Source organism: Pollachius pollachius, assembly GCF_949987615.1.
Source record: "Pollachius pollachius genome assembly, chromosome: 9".
Lineage (NCBI taxonomy): Eukaryota > Metazoa > Chordata > Actinopteri > Gadiformes > Gadidae > Pollachius > Pollachius pollachius.
Genome location: NC_136942.1, coordinates 9,198,335 through 9,215,854, shown reverse-complemented (window position 1 = coordinate 9,215,854; position 17,520 = coordinate 9,198,335).

The window sequence follows — 17,520 nt, the reverse complement described above, 5'->3', positions numbered from 1 at the left end:
CGAGAGAGAGGCTTGTGTTCTGGCCGCGATACGGGGCAGGAATTAACTCATCCACCCCCTGTTCTGATGGCCTTGGCTGGCCGTGTCACGGCCGCAGAACTCTGCTTGTTTTTTAGACATGTATCCTTAACTCTCGATTTCTGTTCGTCTCCGCGGGGTAAGAAGTCCTTGACGGTCCGTTCACGGGAGCCACCGGCAGGTCAGGCCTAGCTGGAAACACGGCTGACCCTTCACTTCTTCCTCCTCCAAAGATGATTAATGTGTGTATATGTGTATGTGTATGTCTGTTTGTGTGTATGTGTTTGCGCTCTTATGTGTGGGCTTTTGTGTGTGTGGGTTTGCATGTGCATGTGTATGTGAGTCTGTCTATGTCTGTTTGTTTGTGTGTGTGCATGCTTGTGTGTGTTTGTGTGTGTGATCAACATAAATGGGAATCTTAACACCAGCTAAGCTGTTTTTTGGTGTGTATTCACCTCAGACTCCTACGGTTGAGCATATGGCGTGTGTGTTGTGGATGGCCAGTTGTTGGATGGCACAGATTGTTTAGGCCATGAGAGTCTCTTGAAACCATGTGCATTCATTGATAAACCTGCTTTGCATAAACATAATCACAATATTCTTTTTAATGTGCACCTGCTACCTGCTCTGCATTCTAAAGACCCCTTGGGAGGAAGCTATTAAAGTATGTGTGCGACTGTGCGTGCCTTTGCATGCAGGTGTGCGTGTGGCTGGGTATGTGTGTGTCTATTAATGGGCATGCATTTGTGCCTTCAGTGTGCTGTGTGTGTGTGTGCATGAATGTGTACGCCCATGTCGTGCGTCAGTGTGTGTTTTCATCTCCTGCGCTTGTGTGGGCAGACATGCATTAGACCCTACATTAGGTCTCAGAGTACACGCTTATTGAAACACAACTCTGTGCCAAAACAGCCTTCTTCAGTCAGCCGCTGGGGCTCTCCACACCTCTGAACACGGCACAGCTCCCCCACCTGTGTCCATCTCAAAGGGCCTCACCCGTCCTTCACACCGCCCTGTCTTTCCCTTTGTCTCTCTCTTTTGCGTTTTTTCAAAAGTAAGTGTTTTGTTGGTGAGGCGACATACGTTGTGCGACGCAAGCACATACACAATTGCAGGTTACGGATGAGCGCAAGTTATTGCGTCCTCCCAGATGGTGGAAGGGCTTTAACAGGCCTCCTTTGTCGTAAAATAGTGTGGGTGGCATGCGTGGTTACGATGCTATAGTGGCTGGTTACAATGATCTACTGTAAAATATGGACGTTACGTATAATATACTTGGAACTATAATTCAGGTCCGCATTTTGAATGTATTATTTATTAGGTTTCCTTTGTTTCCTGTATCCGTTTTTATGGTTCTGACTAATAAAGTTGTCCTTGGTTTGTGTCAACATGCAACTGTGTTAATGCATCGCGTGTCGCCTGAGAGCATAATGCACATTTTATAGACAGAACAAGTCAAGTGTGCAAAGTTCAACAGAAACATCAAAAGAAAATGAACAGAAGCAATGACATTTTAATCAAAATGGTTGCCCACCCGTATGAAACAAACATTGTTGACAAAGGTATTTCATTTAGCCTCTACATATTGTTTGTGTAACCTCAACCACCACTGGAGTGAAGAGAACAATGGCTCTTTGCTTGTCGCCATGAAGGTCATGTGTAAAAAGTGCTAGGGATGCTATGAGCTAAATGCTAAGCCTTAGTTTTGTTATTGTCAGGGTACAATCTCATTAACTGGAAATAATGAAGGTTATACTAGTATATCTAGTGGCCATGATTACCAAACTGAATTGTGCCTACTTAAACGTTGCTGTAACAGCAACATAGCAGAATCCTTAATTTGTATGTTTTTCATCTAAAAATCGAAGAGAAAACACACGACCGACTCAATCTACTAAACCAAATCGTTATTTTCTTGAAGCTTCGGAGGAGAAAAATCCCTTAGTGATCTTTCGAGAGAAGAAAGCAACACCAACTGCAAAAACGAAGGAGTGATACAAATGGCCGAATGTTTCACGTCTCAACAAATACAGGTTTCATGAAAAGAGTGGTCCTGCCGCGTCTGTCGGGGCAGTGCAGCCATGGGTACGGCAGAACTGGCCCTGCACATCAATCATAGCCCCGCAATGGAGGTAGCGTTCAGTCACTGACTCCCTTCCTGCCCATAACACTTTAGCACCGAACACAGCCATGCGAGCTCGGAGCCTGAGCGCTCTGAGGCCCCAGTAGGGCTGAGAGGAAGCACTAAAAAGGAGACTATAATAATAAACTACATGTAATTATGCTTTTGAATGACATGTCATTATCAGTACAGTGTGGCGCGCGTCCACATGGATTACGTTGTACGTATCCCGCATTGTCAGCTAATCTGGATGTGGTTCGTACTGATTGATATTACACTAGCGAGTATGACTACACCTGCCGTTGTTTGCATTTGTTTTTGTTTTGCTAATGCTTATTTTTCCTTTTGTGTTTTATAATTGTACTTGGTACATTATGTTTATAAATGGACTGCATTTACATAGCACTTTTCTAACCAGTGGCCACTCAAAGCGCTTTGTAATATTGCCTAACATTCACCTATTCATACACACATTCACAAACCGACAGCGGTGTCAACCACGTAGGGAGCCAGCTCATCAGGAAAAGATAGGGTGAGGTGCCTTGCTCAGGGACACCTCGACACTCTCACGCTAGAAGGAGCCGGGGATCGGCTGGTAACCGAAAGGTTACCAGCCAACCCGCTCTCCCTCCTGAGCCACATGCCGTATATACATTTCGATGTCGCTTCCCCTGTTGTTTCGTAGTCGTTAGATGTTTCGCTGTGTCGCTCTGCACGTTAATGCCACTGCGGCAGATAATCGTATAATCGTGCAAGCAAAAAATAATGCTAGTGGACCTGTCAGGTTTTAATCTATAGCTGGTACGCGGCGTTATGTGTTCATGATTGAAAAACAAAAGTGAATTACGTCGTCGCTAATTCAAGCGATGCCTTTGCTTCGCTGGCTCTCCATAAAACTACCAGGAGATCTATATGCAGAGAAGATGATGCATCTATAATGTATGTATGCATGTATATAATGTATATATGCGCTGGGTGTGAGTATAGATGTTGTATCTCGTGTAGTGGCTGACAGCTGGGCATGTTAGGCTGTTTAATCACATCCTTGTGGAAAAGCGCTCATTACTTTGAGTTCACCAGATGAAAGAGGGAAACATTTTTATAGGTCAAACGTGACTAACATGCCGCAATGAGGAATGTCATTATTGCAATTATGATTATTTTTCTTTATCTTCATGTGGTTTCCATGCCAATTTTTTTTCACTTAAAGGCAACTTTGAAATTGCATAGGTGCCTTTATGCCATTATATACCCTGTTGCATCTCTACTCAACCAAACCCAGGTTGGTCTCTCTGTTTCGTGCGGTTAAGACGGATTAGGAATAGTTCAGGGAACGCAATTAACAGCTAGATAATAACTGTATCCCGTCCAGTTCCTTTCAAACGGTGTTTGGAGGGGGGATGATAGCACACTGTACCACACTGATAGCATGAGTGGTTAGCATTGAGCGGTTAACAGGTTAGTATTTATAAATACATGTATATGTATTAGTGCTGTCAGTTTAACGCGTTATTAACGGCGTTAACGCAAACCAATTTTAACGGCGTTAATTTTTTTATCGCGCGATTAACGCTCTTTTGGTTTGGCAAACATTGTCGTTTTTTCACCTGCTGTCTAGCAACAACTAGTCACTTAAGAAAAACTCCAAAACCATACCGGATCTAGCTACACCGGAAACAAAACAACAAGCACGCCGCACAAAAACTCCTTAAAAGTGTGTGTGTGTTTGTGTGTCACTCTGTTTGAGCCTGGTACTAGAGTTCAATGTTGTCATTAGCTGTTACCTCTTTCCGACCAATCGCAGTTCAAGGACCACCTGGGCTGTACCACTTCGGAAGGGGCCGCTCAGTTACTCCCCTCTAGACAAAGTCGACTTGGTTGCGACGTTGACAGTTTTTGAGTTACGGCTGTTGAGTAAGTGAGAGGTTGTGGGTGCACAGCTCAGGCTGTCGGACGGCGCTGCAAGAAACTTTTATAAACGCAATATTGTTATCCCGCAGTAATCAGCCCCATAGCCCCGAAACGTTAACGGCCCACCCCAGCTCTCCCGATTACCACTCCGCCGCCGTGTGTGTGTGTAGGTGTTATTCGATAGCCTGGTAATGTGTATAGGCCTTCGTACGGTAGGAATATTCATGCTGGTTTAAATAATAAATGTTATAGTATTTCCCACCTTTAATGAGCAAGAGTTTTGTTCGAAAGTTCAGTGATTGAAACAAATAAAAGCCTGGGCTATTGAAGTTTTACGGTAGGCCTACCACTGTCATGCACCTCCCTGATGTCAAGTGGACCGGGTTGAATTCACTGCGGGTCTCTTCTTATATCCATCTTACCAAATATATTTTATTACTGTCCTTCTCAACACTCTGATCTCATTAAAAGGCTAGCAGCACGAAATCAAGGGATATTTAGTATATAAAGAAATGTGCAATTAATCGCGAGTTAACTATGACATTGATGCGATTAATTGCGATTAAATATTTTAATCGCTTGACAGCACTAATATGTATATATAATTGTAAATAGACACGTCTACCTCACTAAGTAACTCACATGTTGCTGATGCACCAGGAATCAATGCTTTCCTAGAATAAACTAAACACTATTCTTTCTCGTGAGCCTCTAATATCCGCCATAGAGGAGCACTCTATTGATCCACTGAAGGAGGAATTTACTCATGTATCTTCCATGCATACTATCCGGTAAACCCTATATATGCGGTCTAATTCATACTTCTTACTGGGGGGGATGTGCTGTTACAGGAGCCCAGTAAATCAGAGTGGTGCCTATAGGAATCAACATAGCAGACGGCGTAAATCACACAGACGATGGACCACACTGGAGAAAAAGGACACAAAAAGGCTTTGAATTGTGTGCTGTCCGTTCCCGAGAACAGAGCCCGTTTTGGGCCGGTAGTCGCTGATTATCCATTGTTCCGGCTGCAGGCTGGCTTACGTGGCGCGCTCGATCTGAAGCTAGTTGATACGTTTAAACTGGACAGAACAGGGCAGGGAAACACAGGGATTTGAACTGACTGTCTCACACTGGAGATACCCAGAAATTAGCAGTCCCCGATAGAATCCCTCATGATGTGTTGTTGCTTGTTTGTGTCTACCTCGTGTTCCTTCCTCCCACGGCCTGCTGTGTGTGTCCGTCTCCCTGCGGTTGTATTTATACAGGTGGAACCGCGGCACTGGAGTGATTGAAAAGCTGTCCTGTAGATCAGGGTAGTTTGTGGGGCCTGTCCATGGTCTAATCCATCCCGCCACCCCAACACACAGGCAGAATATCAAACAGGCCAGCCCCGAGGAAAGAGGCACAGCAGAGAGATCGAGGGAGACAAGCAAAGAGACGGAAAGAGGGAGGATGAGAGAGAAAGGGAGAGAGAGCGAAAGGGAGTGAGAGAGAGACAGAGAGAGAGAGAGAGAGACAGTGATAAACGCAAACGAGAGAAAGGCTTGGGAGAGGTAAAGGAAAATAACCGCGAGAGACGGATTGAGAGGAGTGAGGAGAAAAGAGGGATAAAGAGGAGTGAGGAGAAGGGAGGGATAAAGAGGAGAGAGAGGTGGAGATAGAGAGTAGGAGTAAAGAAGGAAAGAGATTGGAGAGAGAGAGACAAAGAGATGGAGAGAGAAGGAGAGTGAGAGAGGGGGAGGACAAAGAAGGAGCGAGGGGGAAAAAAGAGAGGGGAGTGATAAAGAAGGGGGATAAAGGGGGGGGTTAGCAGCAGAGAGAGAAAAAGAGGTAAAACAGGATAAGACAGAAAGGGCGTAGCAAGCGGTCTGTCTTTGTGGCCAAGGCGAGGGAGAGTGAAGGTGGGGGGGGGGGGAGGTAATTCCTGCAGTCTCACTCCACTCCTGGCCTGCACACGCAGCTCTGATTAGCTCTCAGAATGTATCTGGGCCATTATGTTGCTAATAAGAGGGGGAGGCGGGTCAATGGGCCGGGGGTCCGCGTCCGCGTCTAAATACACTGAGCAGCGGCGGCGGCGTTCTCAGGGGGGTGCTGCTGCTGCCGGTTGATGTGACACGTCGCAGACGATCTCAAGACACCCCGTTTGACGATGCAGCTTAATTCTTTTTTTTTTCAGGGTTCCGGAACAAAATGGTTATTTTGTCGTCCGTTTGAGACCCAATCTGAGAACTGAGAAACGGCATTAGCATCACAAAAAGAAAGAACATTGTTTTTTTTTATCCCCCGCTATGGAGCTTTGATCACTGCGCTCCTTGATTCGTCCATCAGGGACTTTAAACAGACCCTCGCCTGTCATGAACTCGATCAAAGACACCAGGCAAACCCCTACAAAAAGTCCCACTCTCCAGAAGCCACGGCGAGATGTTGAACGAGGAGGAGTCGGGCGGGAGGATATTGTGCACTACAGGCTGAATGATCCTCCTGCGTCGAATGGCCGCCCTGGGACCACCGCAGGTCTTAACGCCAGCGTTTGCCTTTGTGGTTCTGCCTCCAGACATACTAGGGAAACTTTTGGCTATGCCGTAGCGCAGAGACCCCCACGGCGGCTGTCTGGCGCATAAATCAGGCTTATATGGGTCCCGGCCCAGAGAAGGTACATTCCCAAATTCCCCGTTTGGGATCAATAAAGCATCATCGTATCTCTACTCTTATCGACCCTGGGTGGTGCGGTGCCGAAAGTTAACCTTAAATGAGTAAGACCCTCATTAATTCTATAATCTCTATAATGCTGTTTGTTTTGCTGCAGTAAAGCAAGCAATAGAGACGATGTGTTTTCCACTTCCGCTTCCTCCTGCGAGTGTTATCTGTCGATAACGCGCAGCCATTAAGTCCCACCCTGAAGTCTGGTAAAGGGACCGGAGCGCCAGCAATGTTTGGTTGTGTGTTGTTATTCAAAATGGCGACGCCATGTTGCTATTCAGAGTAGCGACACTATGATGTGGTGTATGAGGCTTAAAGATGTTACGTGGTATGTGGTCAGCCCAATGTTCCCACAACCCAATGGTGACAAAGCCCTATATTCCCACATTTCTAATAACTTTTTTTTCACAAAAAATTAGGCCCTATGTTACCACAGCCCTATTAGGGTTAGGGTTAGGGCCTAATTTTGGGAACATAGGGCCTAATTTGGGGAAAAGAAAATCATAGAAATGCGGTAAGGGTAAGGGTTAGGGAAAAAATCGTAGAAATGTGGGAGCATAGGGCTGAAGGAGCATAGAAATGGGGGAACATAGAAATGTGGGAACATAGGGCTGTGGGAAACCGTTTTGACGTGATAGTAGGGCTGCTCGATTATGGGAAAAATCATAATCACGATTATTTTGGTCAATGTTGAACATGATTATTCAATCAATTATTGATTGAATTATTTTTGAGTTTGAAAACATGTTGTATTTATTCAGCATGTCTCTCAGAGTTTTTTTTTGTAGCTGAGAACTTTGAAATTTCGCCTTAAAAAGATACACAAAATGTCAAAAATGATATATAGATATGCATCTAGCTGTTCTGCCCTTTCTATAAACATAAGAAACAAAAAATGAATAAAAACTTGATCATGTTCATTTTGTGATCGTTTCACGCTAAAATCGAAATCGTGGTCAAAATTCGATTCATCGCCCAGCCCTACGTGATGGACGTCGAAACGTGTAGAACGCAACACACTTGATTAGTTTCTTTGTTTATTCCAATTGGGGGGGGGGGGGGTAACACATCTAACATCCAACCCAACTGCTTGCCAGGGACACAGTGATGCTGGAGAGTCCACAGACAACGAGATGGGTGAGGCAGACAAGGCCAGGCTACGCTGCCTGGCTCTCACCTCCTCCCTCCCCTTCACTGGGTTTTGTTGGCTAACCTTTTATAACCTCTGGCAAACCGCCAGATGTTACACACTAAAGAACAGAAAGAGTGCGGGGGTTAACGGTCCAAAGGGCCGTGGAACAGGACGAGGCAGCGGTGAGTGTTTGTTTTTCCACGTTGAAATGGTAAAAAGGTTCTCCCCAGGAGCGAGAGGATGAGGAGCGGGGGAGGTGCAGCACTGTGGGGGCGGGTGGCGGGAGGATTCTTGATGATGCAGGCAGAAACTCTGTAATGAAACTTTCATTACTCACACGCATTGTTATTTTTTTCTTCTTCACCCACTCCACGGCAGAACATGATGTTCACCGGAAAATCAATGCAAACAATTTTCGTCAACAATGCAGCCATACAACACAGGTGTCTGCAGATGGGATGGCCATGAATATGAATAAACAGCCGGTGTATATACCAGGGTGTTAGCGTGCCATCCCCCTGCTCACTTTGTCTCCGGAATAAATTCCCGGAGACTGCGACCATACAGGCTTTTTTTTTAACAAAATCTCTTTCCATTGTGGACACATCACCCCGCGATGACGAATCCAATTTGGCCGGCTTGCGATAGGTTGTTGAGGACCAATTGAGGCCGTCAGCTTTGTGCTGACATTCGCGCAAGATATGTGCTCAGCCCCGGCGCCATGCTGCTCTAAGTGAGTTACGGGGCGTGGGCCGGTAGACGCGACGGGAATCAGAGCTGTCCCGATATGGCCGCTAATTGAAATAGCTGTGTGGAGGGGTTTCAATCAATGAGCAGGAAAAGCCCAGTCTCAGCACGAGAGCGTTGTGCCCAGTCTCGGCAGGTGTTGACATACTAAACATCTTGCTCTACTGTCGATATACCGCCAATACTGCTAGCCTTTTAATAAAAACATGTGCATTGGGGGTTCAGTTGTCAAGCAGATGTAATAACACTGGTGCACACTAACTTGTGTGTCAAATAGTATCTTTTAGCAAGTTTGCATTTTCATGTGCACATCTTGCAGATGAGAGTATATTTAATACCTGTTTCACAGAGCGAAAGGGAAAGGTCAGGTTGTGTTTTTAGTTATTTTGCAGTCAGGCTACACACACACGCGCGCACTCACATGCACACATGTTGTGCTCCCTGGTGGCTGTGGGAGATTGGAAAGGCGTGGGGGGGGTGAGGTCGGTTAATGGGAGGTTTGCTGTGAAATGTGACCAAAGGGGAGGTTGCCAGGAAAACCATGATTACAGTTATTTTTACCCTCCGTGAATCTGGTGGCAACAGACATGTAGTGAAACACCCTATAGATGCCATAGTACCTGGGACCTGCTATGGGACCAAAGAAGGGGATGGCTTCCAGAAAGAAAGGGGCATACGGCCAAACACTTGTTTGCCTTACATTAACTTCTAGGGCATTTAGCATACGCTTTTATCCAAAAACAACTCACATAACAATATATCGCTGTGGTACAGTAAGGATGTTCATAGAAGAACCAAGCGCCAAGCACTAACAAATGCTAGGTTAACCCATTCCATGTATACAACAAAGATAGCTAGGATAAGACGCTACACAATGCTAAGTACTTTTTTTAAGTGCAAGGAATTGCAACATATAATAAGTGCATACAGTAAGTACCAGGACTATACTATACACTATACAATAAGTGCGTAAGGGAGGTGTGTCCCCACACCCCTCTTACGTAAAGGGTGAGAGTATGCAGCATCTCGGTGAACTCGACACCGATGGGCGACACTGCGGTCCTGACATCTGCAGGGAGCTTGTTCCACCACTGCGCTGCCAAAACAGAGAATAGTTGTGACTTTGATGATCAACCTTTGCTTGCTTGTGTGTTCTAAGTCTCAGATGAAATGCTTTCCTTTTTATAACAGTAATATTCTAATACAACTACTTCATGGCTGGTGATAGCCTATCGGCTTTAAAACAAAGCTCCATTATCCTCTGGGTAACGGTTACCGGGGTTAACTCAGATGGAAACACCAATAAAGTTGACTCACATATTGCTTACAATCGAGTACTTCCAGGCGATGCAACCTCAATTTAATTGGTCTTGTTCTGTTTGTGGATCATAACAATGCTGTGAACAAGCGCTTACGGGTAGAAGTGCAGCAAAAGCCCGGGTTTAAGGGAGAGTCTTTAAAACAATGTAAACAGCAACAAAGGATAACCAAACTATAACTCACAGAATAGCCCATGGAGGTTCTATAGAATAAACGTATCTCGTGTTCAATCTAGCACAAGCGTATTGCCCTTAAGATTGGATTCATTGTGCGTTCAAGTGTCCAGCTCATTCCAAGTGTGCCTCTAAGGCGGACATTTTCCTGTGTTTATAAGCATAATAACACTTTGCACCGGCAACAGCGAATCTGTTCTCAACACAATTTTCTCATCTGTCACACCGGCTGCACGATGGCAATGTTATTATGGTGAAGTGATCCTCAGTCTTTGTTTAAAGGCAGAGGAGTCACTGGGAATTCAACCAACGCACGATCCAAATCGATACGAGACCATCGAAATCACTCACTCACAAGGCTACTTTTGTTGGCTGCTATATTGTGGTTACCCCCCCCCCCCCGCCGTAAGAGCCCAGGTTGCTCTCACTCTGGATGTAGTGTTCTCCTCATGTGAAGCCTTTCTGGGATTGGACTGATGTCTTTGCTGAAAGGTAGCAACACATTCAAATGCTAATGCATGATGGTTTAGTTTCACTCGCTGCAGCTTGCGAATGCATGATAAAGATCCTGTCTGAGCACTTTTTTTTTTTTATCTATGAGTAGTGGGGATGTGCACAATTCACATGTTGCATGTCTTCAATAATCAGTCATGAGCGTTAGAGTGAGTAATCGATTCGTCGGATTCGCCGACACGGTGAGGCATGAGCAGGATAACCTGTCCTATAGGGGTCTGTCGAAGGGGGGCTGCAGTTCTAAGTTGAATTCCAATGTGTTTATTTAAAATGCCTCTGCAGATTGCTACTACATCCTATATGAAGACCCACAAAATAACATAGTTTAACAAAACATGAAGGTTGTTACAAGCCTGTAACTTGTCATAGCTACGCACAAGGCTATACTACAGTCCTCTCTCATTCCATCCTCCAATGCTGAAATAAGCCAGGTGTCGATATCCACAACATGGGGGCTACATTACCCTCCATTTTGTGGCAGTGCTAATCTCCTATCTATTGTTGCTGCAATGTTCTAAATATTAGCATTTTGTTTTTCGTGATCTGAAAAGCTGGAAGCGTTTTTTTTTCGTCTCCCGTCTTTTCCTCTTGTCTCAACGCCCATTTGATTAACGACCCAAATATATTCCATCGTATTTCTAGCACGACACAAACAATAACTAAAATCATATAATTTTAATGGCACAAAGAACAAAGTGTTACAGAGTGGCTGTAATTTAAAGACTGACTGTCTATTTTGGATGCAGAAAATCAAAACCAATCGTGTCTGTCCCACCATGGGCGTGTGATTCGAGCTGCATATTTATTCAAGGCTGTGGCAAGTCAATAAGATGCAGCGTTCGACTATAGATATAGGTACACAGCTCTAAAGTTCAGCCTAGTAGCAGGTTCTGCTGAATTACCATAAAACCTGAACTATATTACGCCTCCATGAATGAATAATCGAATACTTGTTTATTCCAACATGACCCTTATTAGTAGAAGTCAACACAGGAGGCAGGTGTGTTTTTTTTTTGTGGTCAACAATTTTGCGTATTCTGTTTTCTCATTAAACTTCTGATTAACCCTGGCACATGAACAAGAGAAAAAGCAGCTCTTTCTTCTTCTTTTAGTTTTGCAAAGTTTTCAGTGCCAAGGCTCCCGTTGTCTATTTGTGTACATCTTTCCAAAAGTGTATAAACCAAACAAATGAATTACAGACCATTATTAATCACACTTTGTAACTGCCTAGCTCGGGAGTTTCGGATCCTGGGCTGTTTAATTAAGTCTTCAATTCCCCCAGCATTGTTGCCAGATTGTGAGGGATAACCCTCCTACCCAGCAGTGGAGGACCTTATTTCATTAGACGCTAAGTGGAATTCAATAATCATAAAATAGCCGCACCTCATTCCACTGTGCGCAGCCTCATTCAAACCAATTACAATCACACTCTCAGCCGCCGTGTCGGACCTTTAATCTCGTCCAGAGAATAAGTTGGTGTAAGGAGATGGTGAAGAGATGAGAAAAGGCCCCGGAGCGAATCGGCTGGGCTTTTCATCATGACAGGGTGAACTGGCACACCAGAGACACCGGCAGCCAACCAGCACTTCCCATCTTCCCCCCGCTGCCTCCCCCCCCCGGGAATGCAATTAAAGGTGATTTGCTTGTTCGCATAGAGGCGATATCAAAAATACTTTTCTTAACTTGGACCAGACGGGGCACGCAACGTTGGTCTCACAAACACATCCACAAAGACAGGCTCTCTGTCTCTCCCCCCTCCCTCTATCGCTCTCTCCATTTGTCGTTCATTCTCTGTCTCTCTCTATCTCTCTCCCTCTCGCTCTCTCTCCGACTCCCTCTCTGCCTCGTTCTATCCAGCCAAGTCATTGTATTAGAGGAGAGAGGCGGTGCAGTCATGCAGCCCTTGGCTTCAGTGGGTGGGTGTTATCGGCCGCCCAGCGGGGCAGGTGGGGGGGTGGGGCATCAGCGGTGGTCTTCAAGATGGATTCACTCAAAGGGAACGCTCTGAATAAGCAGAAAGTGCTTTCTGATGGAGGCCGACGGCGGCGCAGAATTGCTCGCTAACCCCTGAGACGGGTCAGCCCCAATTCGCGGGCAGCAAATTGTGTGGAAGGCATTGATGAATGGTGAAGACACAGCTCGTTACGGCGCCGCCCTGTCATCTCTCCTTCTCTGCGTCTGTGTCTCTCGCACGCTCTGCCCACCCTGGCGCAACACTTGAATCTAATCTACTGGAGGCTAACTGGTAGAAACAACAATTTGACAATTGATCTGGGACTTAAACGAATGGCCTTAATCCAGGGTCGTTTGTGGAGCTGCGTCGAGGACGAGGCGAAGGAGGGCTTCGATCGATGGCCCCGCCGTCCCGACATGATGAACATCGTGTTGCTAGTGTAAAAGATAATACATAGTTGTTTTTTTGTTATTCGTTTATCTTTATGATTATCGTTATGATTGTGACTGCGATTATCATCATGTGATGATTATTATTTGAGACACCATATGTATGGGGCTATTATAAGTGTATCCCTACTAAGACTACAATCTGTAGATTGTAATCTTAGTTGTATCGTAAATCATCTTTCTGATTATCATTATTACTGCGACTAGTATTATCATGTTTTGAGCATTAGTTTGAGACAACATATGTATCAGAGTATTATAGGTGTATACCTACTAAGACTACAATCTGTAGATTGTAAACTTAGTTGAATTCATTGATCATCTTTATGATTATCATTAATACTGCGACTAGTATTATCATGTGAAGAGTACTAATTTGGGATACCATATGTATAGGGGTATTTTAAGTGTATCACTACTAAGACTAATAGTGGGAGAAACGGCCGATGCATGAATGATGGTATGTGTCTCATTTGAAGGAATATACATACAGGGGGGTGTATACCAAAAACAGCATCACTGCTGTGGGGTAAACGCGGACCAGGGTAGATATTGCAGTGCATGTCTTTCCTTCCTCTGCCCTGTAAGCCTGGACTCAGAGGAACTCAGAGGAAGCAGTGACAAATGGACGGGGTGGTGCCGTTTGTCACCGATATAGGTCTTTAGTCAGGGGGAAAAATGATATGTGTGCCGCGAGATTGATTAGGTGCAATATTAATGAAACATCAAATTAGTTTTCAATAAGTCCTAAATCTGCAGTCCATCATGTAGCCCCATCACACAAGATGTTTTCAGGCAATTGGCCCCTTCACGCTGGATGTATTGGGCCAGCTGGGGCGACGGAGGGAACGGCAATGTGGAGAGAAAGTAATAATTGGATATCCCTGTCCGGTCTGTCTCATATATTCAGGTGACAGGTGACATACAATAATAGTTCTGTCACCTGTGAGCAGCCCCGCGTGTCAGCGCGGACTGACGGAGTCGGCCGTCAGATAGAGAGAGAGGGAGAGCGAATAGAGATGTTGCAGTGCCATGCATCATGCTGCCTGGTGGAGCTGGCCCTCCTTGGCATCCACTCCCTCACTATGCGGCCCTCTGGCCAGCATGACACGCGCATGTTTATCAATGAGATGGGAACCAGCGCGGGCAAAAGCTGAACGGGGGCATGTGCACTCATACAAGTGCACACGTGCACATGCACACACATGCATGCTCAGAGTCAGACAGGTGCACATGTCAGACTACAGACAGTCTGATACACAGGCATGTGCATGCACACACACAGTTGGGACACATGCACGTGTGCACATGCAAGCAGGACAGAGTATAAATACTCACACACTGTGTCACCGTGTGCGTGTGACTGTCATTCAGATGCCAACACCAAACATATGCACACATGAGTGCATACAGTTGTACACTCACATGCACACTGGTGCATGCCCAAAGAAAAACATACACACCGAACGCAGTCAGGAACACACTCAAAAATGCACCCGTCGACACACACACACGTCGACACATGCACACACGGGTGCACATGTCGGATTCACATGCACAACAAACACCAACATTGACAAACAACGACACACACACACCGACACACACAGATGCAAAATCACTTCTCCCTGGGACTTGTGAGAGTTGAATCTCACGTTCCGCCAAACCGTCTGAGCACTTTCTCCGGCTTAATGCAGCGCGGCTTCATTTGCCCTACAAGCCTCCGTCGTTCCGCACAACGTGGCATTTTGTGGCAGGCACGTGTCACATAGCGTTCCCCCGCAAGTCTTCCAACCTTATCTCTGGTCCTTCAGCGTCGCCACCTGGTGCGTGGCCTTCGCTTTTAAGGTGACTTGGTTTATTTTCTCTCCCTCTCTCGCTCACAGCGGCGACGTCACGCAGCAGCCGACGTTCGCTCCTCTTCTGTTATTTTATCTGCCCTCTCACCAGATGTGACAGCTCCGGCCGTGATTGAGTTTGGCTTGTTTTCGCTGCATCCTCCACAAACTCTGACACCTGATTTCATTGACGCAGATGGGATTTGAAAGGTGGCCGACACGGTTCGACAGGCCCTCTGCCTCGGCTACGTCTAATATACTGTACCTGAACACTCGGCTTGTTAAAAATGCTTTCACAGGGGGGCTCCGATGGTCTCATCTGTTCTGCTTTGCCATCCCGGGTCCCTCTCTGTGTAATCTTTGAGGCTGAGGAAAGGTTTCGTCTGTGTTGAGTTTTCCTTTGCGGTTATTTGCTGTGTCTTTTACGACACTGTTTGTTATCACCGCCATTAAAGGTGGGGTTGGTGAATATGTGCCAGAATGAGACCAGATTTGATTTCAAGCTTTCATTACACAACGTTAAATTCATAGTCTTGCTAGGTTGTTAGAACATGCTCGCCCCTGTACAGCTCAGTTTTAAACCAATCAGCTGCAAAGACCTCGACCAATCGATGAGGCGCCAACACAGCAAAGCATTCACACAGGCATAGATGTTAAAAACAAAGCATTGAGCTGGCTGGCTTGGCTTTGTCATGACCGAGGGACAGCAAGACAAGAAAATGACAATTCTACCTTCTACTATCTTTAATTTACCCTGCTGAAACAGAAAGCAACAGACTGAGAAAGTTGTACGCCACAAGGACCATTATTCTCAAACTGCATAATTTCATTCAAACCAGATTTATCTAAGTTTTACCCAATATAATTGGATTTGAACAAGAAGAGAAACAACAAAAAACTTCCTAACAGTATAAAGGCAATCCACTTTGCCAGTGCTGAACACACGTTTTAATGACATTTGGGGTGATGTCACTGTCGAAGCATATTCCTGCTGCCAAACTGGCAAATCCTGTCTGTGTGTGCGTGCCTGTGTGTGTGCGTTTACGTGCCCGGTGCACCCTTCACAAGCTAGACATCCTCATGTTCCTCTGCGAAGCCTTCATCCTAATTCTAACGTTTCCCGGTCTGAACTCAGAGACAACACCCAGCACCTATGGAGAGGACTCTTGATCCTCCGCTGGAGTGCCGTGATGAGATACTGAAGGGCTGGCCAGTCTTTCAGAGCCCCAACGTGGGACCGGACCATATCAAACGGTACAAGGATTGACAGCCGAGAGTGTTAGGGACAGAAGGGGTATGACACCTGCTCCCACTCCCAGTCATTTCATGTGGAATACGACACAATCTCGGCTCCCCAGTCGCGGTCCAAAAACTATATCGCTCGTGCCCCTATAAAAGCACCCTGACATATTATATACCAAATGGTTGCTTAGACTCAGAGGAAAGCACGTTTTTATAAAACGTGTGGTCATAAATGTGGCCCGGGTTAACGTAAACATACTGTAAAGTGCTTGATTAAGTTTGATATTCATGCCATCTAAAATGCAGTTCTGATGTGAGTTTACAGAACGTATAAAACCCCTCTGATCAACTATGGTCATCAGAAGACCTGACAGGGTGAATTGTGAGGTGTTTTGCTTGGTAATCATATCCCTGCTTTGCCTTAAACCAACAGCATTCTTTATGTCTCAATCCTACTGCTTAAATCACCCTTGTCAATATGTCAAATAAGAACTATTAAAAAAGACCAAAACATAAGCAGGTTCATAATTGGGAAATAATAAAGAACTACAGACAATAATATCTCATTCTATCTAATATCAGTAGCTTTCCATCTTACGTGTTAATAAGTAAAGGTGAGTACTATTGAGCGGGGACGAGAGGGACAGAATGGGGAGAGAAAAACTCCACTTTTCACGTGAAAAGAGGATAAAGCATTTGTTAAAAACGGCCGAGTGGATTGTGATGAAGATAGTGGTTTAGAAATACATAACCTCGATGTAGCCTTCTGTCCGGCTATTCATTCTCTCTCTCTCTGTCTGTCTCTCTCTCTCGCTCTGCATTTATCTGCACTGGATTATGATTATATGTTCATCTCCCACCGCCCACATGTCAACGCAAACACCCTGAGACAAACAACATGAGACAAACAACATGAGAGAAACAGCATGAGATGAACGACATGAGAGGATCAACATGCCTCAAACCAGCGGAACAAATTGAATCCTGGTCCTCAGATGTCGTCTAAGCGCTAATTGAATCCGGCCCATTTATCAACACGGTTATTCTGCAACAAAGAGAATTGTTAATTTCGGGACTTTGTGGTTTGGCACATCAACGACCATCGCAGGAGCAGACAGATGAGCAATCTTCGGATCATGTTTGATTTAACAAATATTGACAAATCTTCCATGATAATGAGAAGCCGCGCTAAACACACTGCATGATTTGTGTTCAATGTAATGTGGACACACACACATACACACACAAACACACACACCCTCCTGTTGTCTTCAATGTATTAGCCATGTATTGTTCACCTTCTACCGCCTATGACTGATATAAGGGGTATGGTACTTTCGTAAGATCAGCGTGATAAGTAGGTAGTATTGTGGAGTGTGTGTGGGTGATGGATGGTTATGC